This window comes from Cryptomeria japonica, chromosome 1, assembly GCF_030272615.1.
Source record: "Cryptomeria japonica chromosome 1, Sugi_1.0, whole genome shotgun sequence".
Taxonomy (NCBI): Eukaryota; Viridiplantae; Streptophyta; class Pinopsida; order Cupressales; family Cupressaceae; genus Cryptomeria; species Cryptomeria japonica.
Window position 1 is genome coordinate 322546723 of NC_081405.1, and position 22591 is coordinate 322569313.

Here is a 22591-nt window from a genome sequence, read left to right on the forward strand (position 1 = left end):
GCACAACAGAGATCATACGAAGAGACACAGGTCTTTGAATCCCGGTGATAACTATGGGTGAACAATGATCATCCTCACACTCGATCTTTTTTAGGTAGCAATCCATCTTGGCTCTATGGGCATAAAGCCAATCCATGCCGAGTACGATACCATAAGATCCAAGTGGTGTCACTCTAAGGTCTACTCAAGTGGCGGTCTTGCCAATCTGTAGCTGACATGCCCTAACCTCTGATTCCACTGACACTCTAGCCCCTGAAGCTAACTCCACTTCCCAACTGACACCCTGTCTAGTTGCCACTAGCCCACAATGCTCCACAACCAATGGAGAAATGAAGGAGTTAGTAGCTCCCGAATCAAATAAAATAGAGACATTGTTACCTTTGATCATACCTGTAGCCTCGATGACCGTGGCCTGGTGCTCAGCCTGGCGGTTGTCAACCACTATAAATACTCTATGGGACCCGCCGATATCACCAACTGTAGGCTCTAAAGAAGCCATCCACTGATTCCCTACCATTTGACCCTAAGGGAAATCCCTCACCATATGCCCCATGGCTCCACATGTAAAGCAAGCACCCCGTGCCTGAAACTGGGCACCCTGAGGCCTAGAGAAAGCCTGTCCCCCTGTCCTGCTAGATCCACTATACCCACCCCTAGAGGACTATTGAGTCCTCGCCAAAGGTGTGTAAGGCACCTACGCTCTTTGATCTCGCCTCTGACCCTAAGACTGCCACTGCTTGGGCTTTGTGCCCTACTGATACTATGGAGGCTTTTGCCTCTGGTTCTATTGTAACTGTTTCGGAGGAGGGGGTTTGGAGAACCCCAGTGAGTTTCGGTTATTTCCCTTCCAATGGTGTTTCTAAAATCCATAAGTCTAGGGTGTAGGGTTTCGGTTCTGAAACCAATCCCTAGTGTCCTGTGGTTTGACCTAAATCTCCTCTTCTATCAGTGCCTTCTCCACGACAACTTGAAGGCTCTTTGGAGCGAACATCCTCATTGGCCCTGCTATGCCAGCATTCAACCCTCTGATGAAGCAGTTGATGAGAAGTTTCTCATCCTTTAGATAATCCATGTAAGGCAAGAGCTCAAAGAATTTTCTCTCGTATTGGGTCACTGATAAGCTCTTTTTTTGGAGGTCGTGAAACTCATCTATCTGACGTTGTCTGTAATGTTCCGACAGGTACCTCTCCCTGAACCTCTCTATAAATATCTCCCAAGCGAGAGTATCAGGAACTAATCCGCACTTGTACTCCTCTTGTCTCCACCATGGGAGGCCATTCCTCTCAATAGATGGACTACGACACGTGCTTTTAGATTGCTCTCATAAGAGCACAATGTAAAGCACCTCTCAAGGCTCAAAAGCCATGCCTCAGCTTCTACCTCGTCAGTAGAACTCCCAAAAGATGGTGGCTGGAGGTGCATAACCTCCCTGATAAGATCCCTTGGATCCCGATGAGCTCTCTCAAAATAAAATAGCTCCACCACTGGAGGTGGTCCTGGTAGGTGTATAGACTCTGGCTCATTCCCACCCTGACTCTCTACGGGAATAGGAGGTGGACTCCTGCTCTGTTCCCTATCAGCTGATCTATGACTCCTAGAGTTTTGATTTCTAACATGAGGGTCCTCTGCTGGAAGCCTTTCCTGAACTATACCAATTAGGTTCTAGATTGCTTCTAAGAGGTTTTGGTTTGGATCATTTGGCTGTTCGGGAGGAGCCTCTGGTGTTGGCAATAGTACAAGGATATTGAGAAGGTTGTTGATGATTGTGGACATAACTGATTAAAGATGTTTTACTATCTTGATATTATTATTTTGTCATTGATGTCAAGAAATTTATTTTCTAATTCAGTATGATGTTTCCATATCTTAAGAAATATGATATGAAGATTATAAAGAAGTCAGTAAAGACACAAGAAAGAATATGATGAATAAGGGGATAAGTTATTCAATGGGCAACTCTATCGAGTCAGACAATGATGAGATCTTGATGTTTTAGATTGTTTTAACATCATACATATGTTGTAAAACGTAAAGGTTAATACTATACTATGTTATCAAGCAAAGAACCTAGTCGGTAACCCTAAGGAACCTAGTCGGTAAACCCTAAGTTTATCGCAGTCGGTTAATGAAGACAAAATGTCTACCGAGTGAAGTTTAGTGTTCACCAAGTTGTAACCGAGCTATAACAGAATGCATTAAATGTTTACATGCGATATTTAATGAAAGATGCTGGTGAGCTGGAGCGGATCAATGATTGGCAAGCCGTAAAAGAAGTTTGTTAAACGAATCTAAGGCAATGGAAAGTCGGCAAGAAGATCTATAGCTCAGATTGAACCGCATTACCCTAACACAAGTTCCAAGGTGATTGTGCAAGTTCCAAGGCGGGGTAAAATGTTTTTCAGATTGAAAGATACAATGAACCTGGACAAGATTGAAGATCTGATGGCTATGATTGATCATGGGAAATGTGATCAAGGAGATTAAGCGGTTAGAAGATTGTTTATAAATAAGGAACTGTTGATAAACAATGTATGCGGGCAAGTGTATGCACAGGGATGCTACATAGTGATTACTGAGCATAGAAGCTTGAAGACCTATTAGAATAACAGAGTATTGATGCCCAGCAGATAGACAAGATTAGTTCTATGTCTAGATTGTATTGAACAAATAAGAATCTGCTTTAGCATTTTAGATGTGAAGTTGCAGATAGATTGTATTACTATTATTTTGTGAAAGTGACAGGAAATCTCTTAACCGAGTGGACTTAACAGTCTTATATGTAAATCCTCTAACAAGGTGACATTTTGATTGAGTGTTTGAAATCCTTTGACAAGGTCACTTCTAACAAAGTGAAGATCCTAACAGATCTGAGGGAAATCCCTTAACCGGGTCACATCTAGCAATGTGTTTGTAATCTTTAACATGATTTGCTTTTAACCGAGCATACTCTAGAAGAGTATATTTCTTAGTGGGTCCGAAATCCAATAGTGGTTTTTCCCTATTTGGGTTTCCACGTTAAATCTGGTGTTATGAGGTTTATATTGTTCATATGCTTTTGTGTTTTCTTGTTTGACAGTTTTTGATTATATGACTGATATATGTTACCAAGGTTGAATATAATGTTTTTATGGATGATTAAGTTTGTATGATTCACCCCCCCCCCCCTCTCTCATCTTGTTGGCTATTGGATCTATACTTATATTAAGTATTAGAACTATCAATTGGTATCAGAGCTTTGGACTCCGAAAGGAAAGTTTAAAGGCACTTGAGTTAAAGATCCAAAGATGTATAAGAGGGATGCACCTAAGCTGAATAAGTCAAGTTTCTCTACATGGCAGAGAAGGATGAAGCTACATCTATCAGGAGTTGGAGAATATGCTATATACTATTGGAGAATTATTTTGTTGCACCAAGCACCTATCCATTGACTATGGAAGAGATAAAGGCGAAGCAAGAACATATTCAAGCAATGATTGAAATAACATCTGCATTGACTGATTTTGAGTTTAATGATCTAGAAGGCTACAATGATGCAAAGGCAATGTGGACTAAGCTCATATTTGTATATGGAGGAGATGAACATGTTCAAAGAGCAAAAGTTGATAGTCTAAGAGGACAACTTGAATCTATGAGGATGAATGAAGGTGAGAACATAACCCAGTACAGTACAAGACTAAAGGAGATTGTAAATCAAATCAAAGGACCAGGAGGAACTATTGAAGAAAAGGATGTGACAAGTAAGTTGTTAAGAACCCTTTTACCTGCCTATGAAATCCGAGTCTCTGCAATCAATGAATTGAGGTCTGTACCTAATATGCCAGTTTCCTTGGATGCTACTATTGGTAAGCTACATGCATTTGAGTTAAGTAATTTTGATAACAGTGGGTCATCGGTAAATAAAGTTGAATCTGCATTTAGTTCTTTTCATCTGAATGAATCTAATGATTACAATGAAAGAAAGTATAAGTACTCTGAAGGAGATCATAGTGGAGCAAGTGAAAGATTTCAGAAGAACATGGAGGAGGTACACAAACTATATGAAGAAATCAGAAAACAAGAAGAGTTTGAAGCACTATTGGCCAAAAGGTTACCGAGAGGCAAAGGTAAGTATAAAGGAAAACTATCTTTGAAATGTTTCAATTGTGATAAGATTGGACATATGGCTTCTAACTATCCTGACAAAGAATTCACTGAAAAGAGAGATTACTGAGATGACAGACAGAAAGATAATCATTACAGAGGACACCAAGAATTTAGAAGAAGAAAGACATGCTTAATTGCTGATGAGGAATTTGAAGATGATAAATCAGATGAGACTAATACAGAGGAAGTTGTTTATGTGGCTATCAAGGATGGAACAGATGAAGAAAGGTATGAAGAAAAAGCCCTAATATCTCACATAAACACTAATGATACTTGGATTATAGATAGTGGATGCTCACATCATATGATAGGAGATAAACACAAGTTTGTTATGTTAGAAGATTATGATGGAGGCTATGTTAGATTTGGTAATGATGCACCATGTCTGGTAAGAGGTAAAGGATCCATAACACTTCTTGATAAAGCAAGATGCAATGATGTTTATTGGGTTGAAGGTTTGAAATATAATTTGTTGAGTGTAGCACAACTAAACAACACAGGTTACCAAATATAATTTCAAAATGGAATTGTCAAGGTTCATGACAAGAATGGAAAGTTAGCTGCTACCGGGACACAAACAAAAGGTAATACATTTCACCTTGACTCAACTCACAATAAGTGTTTGCATGCAAAGATTGATAATACCTGGTTATGACATAAAAGGTTTTTTCATGTTAATTTTGATAATCTGATCAAAATAAGTAAGAAGCACAGAGTAAGAGGTCTACCAAGTCTTGAAAAACCTGAGAATGCTATGTGCCGAGGATGCCAGATGGGTAAGATGACAAGATCCAGCTTTACAAGTAAGTCCTACACTTCTAAGGGAATTTTAGATCTTGTGCACACTGATCTTTGTGGTCCTATGAAAGTTCAAATTTATTATGGTGATAAGTATTTCATATTATTTGTGGATGATTATTCAAGGATGATGTCAGTAATGTTTTTAAAAGAAAAATCAGAAGCTTTTCAAATGTTTAATTGGTACAAGGCTAGAGTTGAAAATGAAACAGGAAGACAACTGAAATGTCTTAGATCAGATAGAGGAGGAGAGTTCACATCTGATGAGTTCAACCTATTTTTACAATGATCATGGTATTAAAAGACAAGTCTCTGCACTGAGAACTCCACAACAAAATGGAATAGCTGAAAGAAGAAATAGATCTATTGTGGATTGTGCTAGAACACTGATGATTGAGAAGAAGGTTCCACAAACATTTTGGAGAGAAGCAATAAGCACAGCTGTTTACACCTTGAACTGAGTTCAATTGAAGAAAGGTACTTTGAAGAAACCTTATGAAATCTAGTATGGCAAGAAACCTAATGTAAGTTATTTTAAGTTCTTTGGAAGTAAATGCTATGTTCAAAAAGATGATAGAAATGGCAAGTTTGATCAGAAAAGTGAAGAAGGAACATTTTTAGGATATTCTTCTAGAAGCAAAGCATTTAAATGTCTGATCAAATCATCTAACAAAATAGTAGAAAGTGCAAATGTGAAAATTGATGAATTTGCAGAAAGAACTGATGAAAGGAATTCCAAAGAACCAGAAGACTATGATGAATTTGTCTATGTGCAACCGAGAAGTCCTACCGAGATAACTATTGAAGAAAATGAAGAAGATCATACAGAGCCTACCGAGCCTGTATTAGCCAAGTATGTCAGAAGACACCATGCACCAAGTCAAATTATAGGAGATAAGGATGATCCAGTGATGACAAGGAACAAACTGAGACATAACACATATTTGATATTTGAATTTGAACCGAGAATAGTGAAAGAGGCATTTAACAGTGAAGATTTGATAAATGCTATGACTAAAGAGATTGATCAAATCAAGAAGAATGACACATGGACATTGGTCCCAAGACCGAAGGACAAAAATGTAATTGGTACAAAGTGGATCTTCAGAAACAAGCTAAATGAGAAAGGTGAGGTCATTCAGAACAAAGAAAGATTGGTTTGCAAAGGTTATGCCCAAGAAGAAGGAATTGATTATGGTGAGACTTTTGTACCTGTTGCTAGACTTGAAGGAGTTAGAACATTGTTGGCATATGCTACTTTCAAGAACTTCAAGGTATATCAAATGGATGTCAAATCTGCATTTCTGAATGGAATATTAGAAGAAGAAGTTTTCATTGAACAACCTGAAGGATTTGTTAATGACAATAATAAAGATCAGCTATGTAAATTGAACAAAGCTTTATATGGTCTGAAACAAGCACCTAGAGCATGGTATGAAAGATTGCACTCTTATTTGATTAAGATTGGTTTTACAAGGACAAGTGAGAACAACAACATGTACATGAAGAATGATGAAAATGGAATACTAATCTCAGCCATATTTGTTGATGATATTATATTTTGTGGAAATGACTCTTTATGCAAGAACTTTGGAAATGAAATGAGCAAAGAATTTGAGATGTCATTAATCAGTGAGATAAAGTATTTTATAGGCTTACAGATACTGCAAATGAAAAATGAAATTTTCATTACTCAATCCAAATACATAAAGGAAATCTTGAAGAAATTTGGAATGGAGGATTCAAAGCCAGTAAGTACTCCTATGACTACCAACTGCAAACTATCAAAGAATGATGAATCTGCATCTGTTGATGAGACACTCTACTGATCCATGATTGGAAAACTATAATATGTTGTTCACAGTAGGCCAGATATAGCACATGCAGTAGGTATTGTTGTAAGATTCTCTACAGATCTTAAGGAAATTCACATGATAGCAATCAAATGAATTTTCAGATACTTGAAAGGCATTGGAGATTATGGCTTAGTATATCAGAAAGGAAATGATTTTGATCTAAAAGTTTATACTGATGTTGATTGGGCACGCAACATTGATGACAGAAAAAGCACAAGTGGAGGAGCTTTCTTCTTAGGAGAAAGACTAGTGAGTTGGCTTAGCAAGAAACAAGGATGTGTTTCTCAGTCAACAGCCGAAGCTGAATATGTTGCAGCAGCACTGAATTGTACCAACATTGCATGGATCAAATAACTGTTGGAAGGTATAAATGAGAAAGTTACCGAGCCAGTAACTATATTCTGTGACAATACTAGTGCCATACATATTTCAAAGAATCCTGTTATGCACTCTAAGACAAAGCACATCTCTATCAAATATCATTATCTTAGAGAAGAAGCTTAAGAGAAGAAAGTGGTGTTGGAATATGTTAACACAAAGGAGCAAATAGCTGATATCTTCACCAAGCCACTACCAAAGGACACTTTTGAATATCTCAGAAGTAAGTTAGGGGTCCTACCCCTATCTTTCAGTCACTGATCGAGTTCGGTGAAAGCATCACTTCGATGACTCTATTGAATATCTTTTGCGGAGATGATGCTGGAGTGATACACTTTAGAATGTTTTTCTAAAAGTGTACTATAAATAATACTGGGATAATACAGAAAATGATATAGGGAACAAGAATTGTAAACAAATGCTCTGACCGAGATTCAGTTGATACACAACAGGAGGAAATAACTTCTTACAGAAAGAAATTATGTTTTAGTTCTATTCTTTTTGGCATTGTTGTGAAAGGGGGAGAAGACCAAGAAGGAGAAGACCTACCTAGGGGGAGAAGACCAAGAAGGAGAAGATCTACGAAAAGGGGAGAAGACCTGAGAAGACTGAGAGAAGACTACAGATTGAAATAAAGACTGAAAATAGAAGAGAAGTCTGATGTATGGGGGAGAGCATTTCAGAATCACAACAATCTGAATTTTTTTAAAGGTCAAATCAATTGGTTTTGCCATCAATGCCAAAGGGGGAGATTGTTGGCAATAGTACAAGGATATTGAGAAGGTTGTTGATGATTGTGGACATAACTGATTAAAGATGTTTTATTGTCTTGATATTATTATTTTCTCATTGATGTCAAGAAATTGATTTTCTAATTCAGTATGATGTTTCCATATCTTAAGAAATATGATATGAAGATTATAAAGAAGTCGGTAAAGACATAGGAAAGAATATGATGAATAAGGGGATAAGTTATTCAATGGGAAACTCTACCGAGTCAGACAATGATGAGATCTTGATGTTTTAGATTGTTTTAACATCATACATATGTTGTAAAATGTAGGTTAATACTATACTATGTTATTAAGCAAAGAACCTAGTCGGTAAACCCTAAGGAACCTAGTCGGTAAACCCTAAGTTTATCGCAGTCGGTTAATGAAGACAGAATGTCTACCGAGTGAAGTTTAGTGTTCACCAAGTTGTAACCGAGCTATAACAGAATGCATTAAATGTTTACATGCGATATTTAATGAAAGATGCTGGTGAGCTGGAGCAGATCAATGATTGGCAAGCCGTAAAAGAAGTTTGTTAAATGAATCTAAGGCAATGGAAAGTCGGCAAGAAGATCTATAGCTCAGATTGAACCACATTACCCTAACACAAGTTCCAAGGTGATTGTGCAAGTTCCAAGGCGGGGTAAAATGTTTTTCAGATTGAAAGATACAATGAACCTGGACAAGATTGAAGATCTGATGGCTATGATTGATCATGGGAAATGTGATCAAGGAGATTAAGCGGTTAGAAGATTGTTTATAAATAAGGAACTGTTGATAAACAATGTATGCGGGCAAGTGTATGCACAGGGATGCTACATAGTGATTACCGAGCACAGAAGCTTGAAGACCTGTTAGAATAACAGAGTATTGATGCCCAACAGATAGACAAGATTAGTTCTATGTCTAGATTGTATTGAACAAATAAGAATCTGCTTTAGCATTTTAGATGTGAAGTTGCAGATAGATTGTATTACTATTATTTTGTGAAAGTGACAGGAAATCTCTTAACTGAGTGGACTTAATAGTCTTATATGTAAATCCTCTAACAAGGTGACATTCTGATTGAGTGTTTGAAATCCTTTGACAAGGTCACTTCTAACAAAGTGAAGATCCTAACAGATCTAAGGGAAATCCCTTAACCGGGTCACATCTAGCAATGTGTTTGTAATCTTTAACATGATTTTCTTTTAACCGAGCATACTCTAGAAGAGTATATTTCTTAGTGGGTCTGAAATCCAATAGTGGTTTTTCCCTATTTGGGTTTCCACATTAAATCTGGTGTTATGAGGTTTATATTGTTCATATGCTTTTGAGTTTGCTTGTTTGATAGTTTTTGATTATATGACTGATATATGTTACCGAGGTTGAATATGATGTTTTTATGGATGATTAAGTTTGTATGATTCACCCCCCCCTCTCATCTTGTTGGCTATTGGATCTGTACTTATATTAAGTACCAGAACTATCATCTAGGTTCTCTTCCAGAACCGATTCCTCCCTAGCTACCTCTTCGTGTGCTAAGCGTACATGCCTAGGAGCCCTTTCATGCTTGCGAGCTTGTCACATAGTCGGAGGCATCCTAAGAGAAAAATAAAATAAATTAAATAACTAATTTCTTTGGAAAAATATATAATTAATTAAATTTAAATATCCTAGAAAATCAATATAATAAAATTAATTAAATAATCTAAAGCAAAACATAATGGAGAAAGGTTCCTAGTGTTGGAAACCTTGCTCTGATACCAAAATTTCATGCCCAAAATTTAGGGCAAGAACGGGATAATTTTTTTTTTTTTTTTTTTTATCTTTAAAAATTCTATAAGTCAAGGATAAACTATGTGACTTTAGATGAAATTTATTGAATAGATGATGGATAGAATTTAATATACTTAAAATAGTAACTCTAGAACTATTTAATTCCTTTCATTAATCTTCTAATTGCTAAAGGAAATAATTAGGCTAACTAAATATGTATTTTATATTCTGCAATAAGTAAATGACAGAGTTAAAATTTTTTTTTAACAACAACTATATACAAATGCGATTATTTAAATTAGATAGACCACCTAGTTTCTAATATTCAAATCTATGCAATTAAATAAGTGATTTTATTTTCTGTAACTTTATTTATCTAAAATCAATTCAACTTATCTTTAGAGATACGCACATAGGAAATAAACTGAATATTTACATTCAAAACAACATGCATGCAATTATCAAATCATTTCTTTGCAATAGGATATGAACTAAAACATTTATTTTTCAAAACAACATGCATGCAAGCATTAATTCATTTCTTTATTTCCTTGAATAATTTTATATGCATAAAGGGGTAAAATAAATTTTATAGCTTTTCCAAAAAATATTATTTACTAAACAAATATTAAAATGAGAAGAACTTTTAAGGAACTAAACCTAGATTTATTCATTTCCTTTTTTCTTGCATTATAGCAAATAACATATTACATCTCTTTAAATAACATTTAAAAGACACTATCGTCATTTTACAAATAGGTCTCTCATAATTAAAAATGAGGACTTTTAAAAACAAGATAATAAAAATATTTCAAATCAGATTTCTACAACAAATAACTCCACCCATATCCACATGTCCTATTCCTTTCTTCCAACAACCTGCATTAGATCAAAAGCTATGACCATGGAGAGCTCACCTCCCAGCCTAGGCTAACCAGTAGCCACCCTCGAGCTTGGAGAACCAAGCCTTAGATAGGTAACACACATGCAACCACAAAAGACAAGGGAAAACACAATCTCAAACACAATCCCAATCCAGGCTACACTGCACCACACATTGTGATGCCTTTTCAAGGGTGGTAGTGGACCAAGTACCCTGAGGAGACTGCAAGTATGGTAAAACATATAGCCACCTCATGGCAAACCAAATTCATCAAGTATAACAACCCCTTATTCCTTATGCCCCCCAAGGAATTCATGCCTTATTTCCCTCCTTATGACCCCCAATGCATAAACAAGCCATGCAACAAGGGTCACATAAAATCCCTTGTGATCACTTTCATAATGAGAGCCTCTCACTCGAGGGTTGTCACTTCTACCACCCACAAGACCATCTTCTCTCCCAAGAGTAGGAGGCCTTGATTACTCCCAAAACACATAAATAGCATAAGCACAAAACACCAAATAAATTTCCAAGGAATACATGCAAGGAAAACTAGCCTTTAACACAAGCAATTCTTTCAATATGACATGCAATAAGAAAACATTACAAGAAAGGTAGAACCAACCTTAAATTGCCCAAAGGTATGCTAGTTTTGTTGAGGATGAGCAACCCAATTCCACAAGTCTTTCCTTTCTACACTTAGCCAAATTCTTAATCCCAAATCTATCTTTTTCCTTTCAAAATTCTTTGTCTCCAAAAATGGAGAGTGGGTGATTACCCACAAATTTTCTAATTCTTACTTAAGAAGTCCTTTGTGAGAGCTCTCACAAGTTTCTAAAACTGAAACAGGAAGGTAAGGCGAAATGGGAAAGGGAACTCTCATTCCAAAAGGAAGGTTAACAACTTAGTTCAAGCTTTCTAATTTCCATTTTCGTACAACTTAGAAAAGTCACTTTTTAGGGTGTCTAAAAGGTCACATGGGAGTAGAAACTTGCCTAAAATTACCCCTAACCCTTAGGTATACCTTATGGGCTTTAGGAAACCCTATTAAACTACCCCTAGGTGTCCATTTAACCCTTTTTTAACCCCTCTAAAGTTTATTTTCTGGTCAAACCTATGTTGACCATCCCAAATATTCTTTACTCAAGGCATTTATGGAATCATATTAAATTAATTGAAAAAGCTATAGTTAAAACAACTCCCTCCAAGAGACAAATTTAAAAACTCAAACATAAATCAAAACATGTATCAAGTGACACAAGGAAAATACTTTTACACAATTATACATGAAATCTTGTCTCTCGTTGGATTTACACAAATAATCAAAATTCAATTTAACATTCATGCAACAATCACTTTCACGAATAAAATACAATACAAACAGGTTGTTGTCTCTCCAAATAGACAAACCCTGGTTTTACGAACGCACATAGGTTTAGGTTTGGTTCTCCATAATATTTCCATGGTCGGATGGATAATTTTCCTACGCATCTCAATTACACATTAGTAATTTCAAATAACCTCATATAATACAAAACACATGAATATGAATACACATCAAACACTTGCATACAATTTATATTTGAACAATTTAATATATCTTATATCCAAGTAATTTCACACAAGCAATTATCTTAATTCTCATAATTTTGATTCACACATACAACATACATCCTATTTCTATCATCATAGTAAAGTCCTGCAAATCCAATAATGACATATATCATCACAAATTCATCCTATGCAAAAATCATACAGAGTTCTATATCATAAAGCATATAAATGAAGCATCAACATATAGCAATGTTATCCAAATCTTGGAATCATATAAGTTCTAAATCCATAATGCATAAAAATAAAGCATCCATAATAGTCTCAACATAAAAACCATTGAAATGCCAGAGTGAGTCGGGGTAGGGCCTCACACTCACCAAAGTGCCAGTTTAGTGAGTTAGCAAAGGAAGGTTTTCTCCTTGAGGTTTCATCACTTTGAGGGTAGCAAATTCCCTCCTCTACATTTTGGTGAACTTGTTGTGAATGCTTTTGTCCCTTGTTTGTTTGGTTTGTTGTAAGGTATTTTAAGTTCTTTTCTTATACAATAATTTTAAGTACTTGTGTCAAGCTCCACTCTCACACCTTCTTTGGGGACTGTTGAAGTGTTGTAAGGCTTGTCTATGAGCTTTACGACCTACACTGCCTCTGGGGTTATTCTTAAAAGAACTGCTAGACTGAGTATTCTCCAAAATTATTATATTCCTACTCAATAAAGCTCGATGTTCATAGGTGCATTGGATCTAAGTGATCCCCTTTCCTCTCATCCCCTTAAAGGTATTATTACCAAGGGATCTTTTACAAATAGTTCAAAGAATAATTCTTAGAATAATATTCTAACTAATAGTCCCATGATTTATCCTCCTATTGCCAATAATGAATTTAGTCTTGAGGTTTCATTCCACCAAGTTCACTCCTTAAAGGAGAATCTCAGAGCCCTCGAGGTTTTCCTTAAACAAGAATATATTATCCCCCAGGATGGCTCTATTATTAATAATTTGAGAGATATTATTATCTCAAACAAGAAAGGCCCAGAGTTGTTAAGAGCTATATATATATGATTGTTAGGAGTCATGTACTGCCTGTTGAGATCCTTGCCTAGGATGATCAATTTGGTGTTATTGACCCATGTATAAGTGTCGATGTCCTTGGGCCATTAGTCCATATGGTCGATACTAGATCTAGTATTGATTCATATGTTGGTCATTGATCTGTTGTCAAATTTGGAGCTAGTAGTGGCTATCAACATATCATTAGATACTTTCCTCAAGCTGGGCATGTAATGCCCGCCAAAATACCCCAGAGAAACTAAGCATGTAACATACTAATGGAGATAAATTTTTTTATTTAAGATCCTTTAAAAAGTAATGCAACTCATAACATCTCCATCTAATTACATTCATTAACCAATTAACCATTATGAACACGCATCATTACACATTTTATTAATTTACGCAAGCAGAAATAAATAAAAACAACATAAATCTTTCTCTAAGGTACTTTAACGTCATTACTTAATTAACTATCATAATGACATCCTACTCACATGATAATCACATTCCATTCTAACTTAATGCATTATATCCATTTCCTAACCATGAGATATGCAATCTACTATGACATCTATCCAATATGATATGTGTACTATTCTAACATCTTTCTAGCATGATACATTTAATCTTTACAATGCAAGACTAACCCCCTTAGATCTACATTCTTTCTATGCACCGAATTCAAATGTGTTTTAACCCAACATTTCCTATCTACATGCTCTTTATCCTTTTCCATTGTAATGCAATCCTAATGCATAGGTATATTCCATCTTTACTAATTCATTTAAACATACTTCAATTGCATCTAATTCCCTAATGTGACCATTTATTTTAACATTCATTCCAAATGCATAATGCAAGAATTTGAATGCAATCTTCATACTTAACAATCCCTTACATGCAATGCATAATTTCCTTTCTACCAATGCATCTACATGAATCATTCATCTAATCATATTATCTAACATTCTCATTAATACTAACCCATTCATTAAGGTTCCTTCTCATTTCAATTACATCCTAATCATTTCATAGAATTCATTTTCAACCAATACAATCAAGCCATAATATAAATCCATTCCATTTCATTTACCAATACACTTAAGGACATTTCTTCCATTCTATAAGTACAACATGATACATCATATAGTCTTATTTCAATCCATTATATAATCCTAAATTCCATCTACTACCTTCTTACAATTACAATTACAATTACATAAAATATATCATGAGCATAGCTCTTCCTATTACAAGATCCCAACTACTACATACAAGAATATTACATTACATGAATTCCATCATATTCATTACATAAATCTACTACAAGGTGCATCCATATCATCATGAAGAAGAATCCACATCCACGCAAGAATAATCCAAGAGAAAATTCCAAAGGCTAAAAAGCACCAACCACCTGACCATGTGGAACCGAAGGAACCACCCCCCCATGCTAGGAGATGACACAAGGTCCCAACACACACTCTAAATCTAAGCTGGCACCTATAACCAAAGAGACTAATCACACAAGGACTCTCATGCAAGAACCAACACAAAACAATAAGAATAAACTCCCAAAGGCGTACAACTCAACAAGACATAAATGCAACCAATAAGGTAGAATCATAAATCATCAAGGAACACATGTAGGGGTGGAGTATTATCACATGCCATCCTCAAAACATAACAACATAAGGCACTAGTCTGATGGACATGTGGAGCCATCTCAACCTATGAGAGATCAAGGGAGATTGACTTGCCATAGAAATGGCCTTCTCATGCTTATCCTGAAACATCCTCCCTAGGATCAAGTCATAAGGCTCACATCGATTTTATCTTTATTAACAAATCTAACTACCTAATCCATTAATTATTAGGTTATCACTTATTTACAAAACATGGTAAACTCCCAATGTGCCCTAGCAGTCTAGACTTCATGCATTCTTACAAGGAACCTCATGCAAGCCTATCTCTCGTGACCTCGATCATCACAAGGAAGCCCACTCCCCCTAAAATGGCCCAAACAATAAAGCACAAGAGGCTCTAATCCAGCATGGAAATCAGGAATCATACACTTAAATGAAACCAAATACAAATATCCAAAATCCTCACATTAAACACATGGCTACATTATTAACAAGAATAACAAATGAGCCTCTTGGCCAACAATAAACAAAGGCATATCAAGCCATCATATCTGCTGCCAATAATGAAAGTAAATCCACAACAAGGCCAACTCACTTGCTGGTCTAAAACAACAACACAAAATCTACTCATCAATCCATGGCACATCAACATGGAGAGAGTCCAAAACATCCATGATGACATAGGAAAATAAATATACATAAAAACAATCAAAATACATCAAAACTGATCAAAACCAACTCTAGAAAATATCAAGAACCCTCAATAAATCCTCTGGTACAAAAATTCAATCAAAGAAATACCACATAAATGAGCAAAACTGAGATAAACACTATATATCGGTAATTTATCGCTTTTGTTCACCAGTACAACACAAACACAGTTTAAGACAATGCTTTCACTTTACTGTTCAATGCAAATACAATTTCTGAAGCACATTTACATATAATAACATTGCTTTTACCAGGAAACATCGCATTCACCCTTTCAGACAGCGCAGGGTCGGGCAAACACAAAAACAGACAGTGCAAATGCAAAATGAAATAATGCATATGCTCTAACAACACAAATACAGAAAAAATTCACGAAAAGACTTAGAAAACTTATGACTAAAATATAAAATCAAGTCTTTAACAAAAGGGCTTGAAAATCATATAGAAGGAGTCCCCTAGAAACAAGGAATAAGAGAACATAAATGAAATAAAATATAAACAAGTATAAACCAATATCTATTCATATTTCTCTCACAGTACGACATACATAAAGTCCAAAAAAAATACTCACGAACTCTCAAATAACCCCGAAATACAATCACTATTCCTTCACACTCGAAAAGGGAATTTCAAAACAACCTCAAACAAATCAAATGGAATCCTTAGAGAGGAAAACAATTTGAGAAAACATACAGAGCCGTGAACAACATTACATGAACCAAAATATATTTTTCTAGCAAACTATATGGAAAACCCATACAATGTAAAGTTCCTTCCCAATTATTATTTCAGAATCTATAATAAAACTATATAATATACATATATTTCTTCAACTACCCAAAACACTTGCAGACACAATGCATACACAGAAACCATTGAAACCAAAATACAAAGGAACAAGAGTTCCAACCTGCAACCTGTGTAATGAAATGTAGCTGAAGAAGAGCTCCCCAAATCCAAGCCAAAACTTAGTCCACAAAGCTCTAACAAAAGTCCAAATGCAAAAGAAATTCAAGAGCCAAGAAACTTGTAGAAATAAATTTTTCAGAGAGGAAAAGCCAACCCAAAAAACGTCACGGGAATGAAAATAAAAACCAAACAATAACTAAAACCCTAGCCTCCATACCAGCCAATCAAAATATTCGGTTTAGAATATATTTTACCAACCCCACCATATAATATAATTTTATCTCCCATTTCAAATTCAACCAATAAGAGTAAAGGGTAGGTAAGGTAAATATAAAATGTATTTATCCAGCCAAGTGGGAATGTTTTATTATTATTTTAATTTAATGCTTTTATACAACCCACTTAAATATAAATAATAGTTAACTATATAAATAGAACATAAGCTATAAATAAATAATCCAAATGGGGATTTAATAATAAATAAACCAAAGGCTCATAAATAAATTAAAGAACCAGATAAAATATTAAATACCAAACGAATATTAAACCATAGGCAATTAAATAAATACATAAATAAATACCAATTAAATAATCAAACCCCAGTAAAGATTAAATCATAAATATAAAATAATCATAAAATCAATAAACCTTAATTATCAAATAAATATAAATGCCAAATAATTAAATTCTCAAAAATAATAAATTAAATACATTAAAATAAACATTATTAAATATAAAACCACACATCAAGAGTCACATAATCAATCTAAACATACTCAAATAAATCAACCATCTCTAACATACTCACAACACCAAGAAGACCAATCTTACTAACTGACATGGCGAATTACGCCAAGACGTTGACGACTCATAGTGAACAACTTAGACCTAGAGAATGTGAAGGGAACTCATGTCTATTAGACAGTTCAAATAATCGAAAGACAACTGTGAGGGGGGGGGGGGTGGGTGAATCAGTTGTCACAGGTTACCATAACATTTAGAAATTAAAACTTTAATACTGGAACCCAAAACATTAATACTGAAATGCTTAAACCAAATACTAGAATAACAGATAAACCAATTAAGCATAAACAATAATGAGAGAATAAATACCATCCACATGACACCAATATTTATACATAGAAAACCCAGTAAAGGGAAAAACCACGGTGGGAAGCCTACCCATAGTCAGATAATACTTCTGCAGTAAGTATGTGAATTACAATTGAGGGGCCTACACTTTCAAGAAGGCCAACGTCCTAGAGAACATGCTCATCACAAAAAGAGTCTCATTGACTACATAGAAATACATACTACAATCTGGAAGAATGGATGAACTGCAAAGATAACATCTCCTATGCCTAAGTAAAGTTCCAATTAAGCTCAATACTGGAGGACTAAATCCTCTTACATAAACCCAATTCGATCTCCAATGATTGACCAAATCCTCTGCCTAAATGATATTACATTATTCGCACATTATATATCCATACCCCATACCATGATGATCTACAATGAGATCTTAAATCATATATATACAAACCCTCAACCATAACAATCAGGTCGGCCACCAGACAACAAACCAATTACATAATTACAAAACATGGGTTAAGATGATTGCTACATCCTTAAGCTGGGGCCGCTTGTTATCCTTACCTGCACGAACATAAGACATCCTAGAAACACATCGAGAGGTCCAATCCACATGCTACATTAAGCTGGTCCATAACCTAGATCAACCGGGACCCAATATAGGTCGACACGCTAAAGCAATGATCCCAATCTGCCAAGTCTCGAACATGATCACCATCAACATCTTGAATCTCCACTAGAAGCTGCACCAACACCACTTATGCATATCATCAAAGATCTTCATCAAAGCTCTGTCGGTGAAACCCTAGCTAGAACCACAAACCAAGTTTCCAAGCAAACAGGATAGCATCCGATCACTAGACCAAAACCAATTGACTGAATATGAACATGAGTAGCATGAATAAGCCAATTCCATAACCAAATCATACCGAAGTATACTAGATCATGTCGGATCCAATCCAACCAGAAACCACACAATCTACTGGGACTAGAAGACTGTCGATAAAGCTTCCAAAACAACTAGTGTTGACATCAATGACAAAACATCAATGCAACACATATTCAATTCCTCCAAATGACCAACTATGTCATCTCTGAACCACATAAGCCATTGGAATTAAAGACATTCTCAGACTTGTGAAGCTAGGCGGAGTTGATGTTTGGTACCTAAAAAATCCTACAACCACAAAACAATGATACAACATATGCATATATCTCATAATAGACAAGTGATAGGGAATCATGACGACACATCCCGCTCGCAATGAGTGATGTGAAACCATCCCTCTCACGAAGACAGTCATAAAATAGTCAAACACATCTCATAAACATCTCATCATATGTAATCATGAAATAGGGTTAGTAAAATTATAATCAACATCAAATCCATGATCAAACTAATCTATCGATAATCCATCACATAGTGAGCATATAGAATCCATCGAATCACATGATCCATAATCATAGAGTCATCATCATATAAATCATCCAAATAACATATGTCCAATAATATCTAATCATCCTAATAAGTAACTGAAACACATGTGTAATCATCATCCAATCATCAAATATAGTCTAGATAAGTCTATCAAATATGAAATAGAATTCAACTCTAGTCAAAATAGGTCAAGTCAAGGGTGGACACTATAGGGCACATCACTGGTTTCAGATACACATGTCACGACATAGACTGCCTGCTTGGTGATCTTGTACAGCCTATCAAGCCATATAAATTTATCATGAACACGACTAAGAATGTACTAGATCCACTCTGATTCATCAAACAACGAAAATATGAATGAACTGTGAAAAACCCTTGTCCTAAAGCACCTTGTACTCAATTTTGAGGATTCCCAAACCGTCAGGCAAATGTTTGTTGTAAAGTGTTGGCAATTGACACTCATTTGGTGATTTATGGTGACTTCTGATGGTTGATTATTTGTTTAGGATTGTCATTGATGACAACTCTTCTTGGTGGTTTGATCCGACAATCATGATCCATCTTATCTGGAAGTTGGTGGTAACTGGTAGGTAGTTAACAGGGTAAAACAATGTATTTTGGTAACGTGTTGGTCCATAATGATTTCTGGTGATTGCAGTGTTTTTGGTGATTGCTTTTGTAATCTTGGTGATATGTAAGATCTTTAGGAAGCATGAAGTTATAATATTTTGGTCCGGTGTTATTTTTTGTTTGAGATTGAAGCTGACTTGGAGCTACACATTACACTTATTGAAGCTGACTTGAAGGAGATTGTTTTTGTGGTAAGACCAGATATATAAGATCGATTGGGCGATTGATTTTTAGAATGTTAGTGATGTGGTGATTTGCTTTGGTGTGATTGAGCATGGTTTCACATGTTCATTTTGCTTTTAGAATAACTAGTAGCTGATTGAGACAAAAATAAAGTATTCAGCAAAGCAAAGACAATCAATGATTTAGAGCCTAACCAAAACTCATTTTTGCATTATTAGATGTTTTTTAAGAGTTCATTTCATTGTACTTTCACATTATAATCAAATTGGAAGTCAGTGAGACTTCCCTGAGGGTTGTAGCCTTCCGGGCAACTTTATTTGAGCAGTGGGCTCTAGGCAGTGAGCCTATATGCAAGTGCATTCCCCATCTATGTAATATTTATGTACTCCTGGCCACACTACATGAATATTGTGGGTTCCAACCCCACCGTGGTTTTTCTCTTTTCGGGTTTCCACGTAAAAAAAATGGTGTTGTGGATTTGTGCATTCCTTGTTTCATGTTTATGCTCTTATCTATTATGCTTTGTTAACTGGTGGATAAAGAATAAGTTTGTGGTTTCAATTTTTGGTAGATCATTGATTCACGCCCCCCTCTCAGTGATATCTGATTCTAACAATTGGTATCAGAGCCTAGTTCCTCTGAGGAAGCTTAATTTCTTGAGGAAGATCTGGGAAATTGATTCATTGGATTCTGGTTTCTAGAGACAACTCAATGTGGCACTTGAGAATCTTGATACAAATAGAAGTGAGGTCTGTACCTTGAAGAAGAATTTGCATGTTGTTAATGAATTCATTAGTGAACTGAAGTATCAAGCAACTATCCATAGAGAAAAGAGGAAGGAATTAATGGACAAGTTGAAGGAGAAAGAAGATCAGATCATGGAATATTGGGACAAAGCTGATGAGGTTAACAAGCCTAAAAGACAAAATGTTGCTTTGAAGAATGAGATGCAATCTATTGTGATGAGACTAACTAAGGAAATTGAGGACCTGAAGAAGAATGAAGAGAACTTGGCACAATAATTTAAGGAAATAGTTGACAAATGCTTTAGGCTTACCTATGAGAATGATCAGTTGAAGATTGAATTGATACAATCAAGGAACAATGGTTAAGGGCTTGAGAGATAGGTTGCTACCTTGAGGAATGAACTTGCTACAACCAATGAATACAAGGACAAATTCAAAGCTAGTTCAGCAAGACTTGATGAGATGCTGAAAATTCAGAGACATGGAAAGGATATGTGAGGTCTAGGATTTGAGAAAGGCAAATCCTCCAAATCTGGACAAGGCAATGCTAAACTTGATCAGAAGAAGAGCAAGAATCCTTCGGTAAGATAACCTAATGCTCATAAATTTATTGGTAGATGTTTTACATGCAACAAATTTGGTCATATGGCGAATCAGTGCAGAAGTAGGATGAATAACGGAATAATGAACAATAACAATATGATGAACAACATGAATAATGTTCCTACCTTTACTAGTAAGTGTTTTATATATAACAATTTTGGACACTAGTCAAATATGTGTAGAGCAGTAATAAACAACTTTCAGAGTAAAATATTCTATGCTCGTGGAATGTTTGGACATATCTCTAATCAGTGCTGGACATGCAACAAAACCGGTCATATTGCAAAATTCTGCAGAAGCAAAAACAATGCCCTAGTTGACAAGGACAAATCAGATGAAAAGGGAAAGACAAAAGTAGATGAGATCAGAGATCAACATAAGAAGATGTGGGTAAAGAAAGATGAATCTAAGCTAGATAATGGATCTGTACTTGAATCCGGTGCATAATCTTCATCCGGTAACTAGAGATTTTGGCCTTAGGGGGAGGCAAACCAATGTAAACCTTGTAGTACCCCTTGATGAGATCTGTAGTCAATGGATTATAGATAGGAACTGAGCTTCAGTTGATATCCAAAAATCAGATGGCTAATTTCAGCATCTGGTAGTGGAACAGGGCATCCGATTGAATATTTGAAGTGCATTTATTTCAAAGTGAAATTAGGATTTGTAAAGTTAAAAGGGAAAATATGAGAATCACTCTTCACTTTGTGAATAGTGTTTTTGAGTTGAAGAAAAAGGTGATCAAAGTTTCCAGGTGATTAGAGAGCTAAAAGCAATCTGGCGAAGCGATCTAGGGTATTCGTCAGTTGATTAAGGTATTTCTTGAAGGGCATTTTTCTGAGTCTGATTTTCTGAGATTTTAAAATGGCATCTGCATCATCCATTGCTACTCCACTGGTGGCTGAGGTTAAGGGCAGGACCCATCCTATATTTAATGAACACCCCTACAAGTCCATGGAAGATGATCTGGTTGGAGTATTTTCTTTCATTCCGCACGGAGTCTTGCATGTCGATGATGTTCGAGCCTACATTCACTATGAAATTGAAGAAACCGGCTTCAAAGACAACTTGGACCTATATGCTAACATGATCATGGATGAGATCAACAATCCTAAGCTAGAATTTGCATAGCTACAAAGGAAGGGTTTCACCCAATTTGTGAACTTTCCAACTTTTGATGAGAACGAATGGGTAAGATATGTGATAAGCAAGACCCATGCTGAATTCATGTGGCTAGACCAACCTTGCAAGATCATTGCTAATGCGATTAGGGCAATCACCTTCTTGAATCAAATCGGTGAGAAGCAAGGGTTGTAGAAGATCACAAACCCTACCATAAACAAACTAACCGGTGCAGAGTTTGATGGGCAATCGATAAATATCAGCACAATAAAAGAAGATGATGTTAAATTTGCCACAATGGTTATTGGTTACAAGG